We start from the raw sequence: 2,500 nt of genomic DNA, 5'->3' as shown, positions 1-2,500 counted from the left end.
TAAAGTACAAACGTGCAAGCATACTAACCTAACCCTAGGTAAGGCATGTCAGAGCGAAAGACAGTAATTTCGAATGAGCCAAGAAAGAGCGGTGCGGGGCCGGTCGGAGCGCACCCTTTTCTCGGTGGCTGGCGGGCGAGAGAGTGCTGCGTCGCCGGCATCGGCGTCGAAAGAAGCCGAGCCGAAAAAAGTTAAAGTACAAACGTGCAAGCATACTAACCTAACCCTAGGTAAGGCATGTCAGAGCGAAAGACAGTAATTTCGAATGAGCCAAGAAAGAGCGGTGCGGGGCCGGTCGGAGCGCACCCTTTTCTCGGTGGCTGGCGGGCGAGAGAGTGCTGCGTCGCCGGCATCGGCGTCGAAAGAAGCCGAGCCGAAAAAAGTTAAAGTACAAACGTGCAAGCATACTAACCTAACCCTAGGTAAGGCATGTCAGAGCGAAAGACAGTAATTTCGAATGAGCCAAGAAAGAGCGGTGCGGGGCCGGTCGGAGCGCACCCTTTTCTCGGTGGCTGGCGGGCGAGAGAGTGCTGCGTCGCCGGCATCGGCGTCGAAAGAAACCGAGCCGAAAAAAGTTAAAGTACAAACGTGCAAGCATACTAACCTAACCCTAGGTAAGGCATGTCAGAGCGAAAGACAGTAATTTCGAATGAGCCAAGAAAGAGCGGTGCGGGGCCGGTCGGAGCGCACCCTTTTCTCGGTGGCTGGCGGGCGAGAGAGTGCTGCGTCGCCGGCATCGGCGTCGAAAGAAGCCGAGCCAAAAAAAGTTAAAGTACAAACGTGCAAGCATACTAACCTAACCCTAGGTAAGGCATGTCAGAGCGAAAGACAGTAATTTCGAATGAGCCAAGAAAGAGCGGTGCGGGGCCGGTCGGAGCGCACCCTTTTCTCGGTGGCTGGCGGGCGAGAAAGTGCTGCGTCGCCGGCATCGGCGTCGAAAGAAACCGAGCCGAAAAAAGTTAAAGTACAAACGTGCAAGCATACTAACCTAACCCTAGGTAAGGCATGTCAGAGCGAAAGACAGTAATTTCGAATGAGCCAAGAAAGAGCGGTGCGGGGCCGGTCGGAGCGCACCCTTTTCTCGGTGGCTGGCGGGCGAGAGAGTGCTGCGTCGCCGGCATCGGCGTCGAAAGAAGCCGAGCCAAAAAAAGTTAAAGTACAAACGCGATGCTAATGAGCGAGCCGTTGTCTCGACTAATATGTAGGGGGCGTTCGATCGAGCGTCTGGCTTGAGCGCTTGTCGGCCTAGCAGAACGGTCGCATTGTTATGCCCGGGTTTTAGGCACCGCTGCAGGCGGCCGGCAGAGCTCTTGTTTGTGCGAAACTGAATGGATCGAGCCCGAGAGAGGGCGAGCAAAGAAAAAACGCAAATCGCTCCGCCTGGCACTGCCGGCGAGAGCGTGGACGTCGCGGCCAGCGACTGTCGAAGCTGAGTACGGCCGCAGGCGATCGCCTCGGTCTTAAACGAATGCGACGAGCACGCGCCGGGCGGCCCAGCAAGGGCCGAGCGCAGCTGTCGCAGCTATCTGGTTGATCCTGCCAGTAGTGATATGCTTGTCTCAAAGATTAAGCCATGCAGGTGCAAGTACGAGTTCTCGTAAAGCGAAACTGCGAATGGCTCATTAAATCAGTCTTGGTTTATTTGGTCTCGTAAGCGAAGTGGATAACTGTGGTAATTCTAGAGCTAATACATGCATTAAGCGCCGACTTCGGGAGGCGCGCTTTTATCAGATCAAAACCGACCGGGTTCGTCCTGTGACGTTTGATGACTCTGGATAACCACGCGGATCGTACGGTCTCTGCACCGACGACGTATCATTCAAGTGTCTGCCCTATCAACTGTCGAAGGTACGCTACGTGCCTACCTTTGTGATAACGGGTAACGGGGAATCAGGGTTCGATTCCGGAGAGGGAGCCTGAGAAACGGCCACCACATCCAAGGAAGGCAGCAGGCGCGCAAATTACCCATTCCCGACACGGGGAGGTAGTGACGAAAAATAACAATACAGGACTCTAACGAGGCCCTGTAATTGGAATGAGTACATCCTAAAACTCTTAACGAGTATCCATTGGAGGGCAAGTCTGGTGCCAGCAGCCGCGGTAATTCCAGCTCCAACAGTGTATGCTAAAGTTGTTGCGGTTGAAAAGCTCGTAGTTGGATTTTGGGCGAGCGCCGCCGGTCCGTCGCAAGGCGTGTCACTGGTTGCGTTCGCCTCACCTTCGGTTCTCCGTCGGTGCTCTTGACTGAGTGTCGGCGGTGGCCGATAAGTTTACTTTGAAAAAATTAGAGTGTTCAAAGCAGGCTGTTCGCCTGCATAGTGTTGCATGGAATAATGGAATAGGACCTCGGTTCTATTTTGTTGGTTTTCGGAGCACGAGGTAATGATTAAGAGGGACAGACGGGGGCGTCCGTACTCTGCCGTTAGAGGTGAAATTCTTGGATCGGCGGAAGACGAACTACTGCGAAAGCATTCGCCAAGAATGTTTTCTTTAATCAAGA

At 54.0% G+C, this 2,500-nt stretch overlaps 1 non-coding gene across 1 annotated transcript in view; it reads left to right on the top strand.

Moving 5' to 3' along the window:
* The first annotated feature begins 1,523 nt into the window (after positions 1-1,523).
* Positions 1,524-2,500, top strand: part of LOC144413317 (small subunit ribosomal RNA) — a 1,810-nt gene continuing 833 nt past the window's right edge. The window contains exon 1 of the ribosomal RNA XR_013469351.1: positions 1,524-2,500. This exon is cut by the window's right edge and continues 833 nt beyond it. This is a non-coding gene — a ribosomal RNA (small subunit ribosomal RNA).

The sequence above is a fragment of the Styela clava genome, chromosome 15 (assembly GCF_964204865.1).
Source record: "Styela clava chromosome 15, kaStyClav1.hap1.2, whole genome shotgun sequence".
In the NCBI taxonomy this organism is placed as follows: Eukaryota; Metazoa; Chordata; class Ascidiacea; order Stolidobranchia; family Styelidae; genus Styela; species Styela clava.
This window is presented reverse-complemented; position numbering and strand designations above follow the sequence as displayed.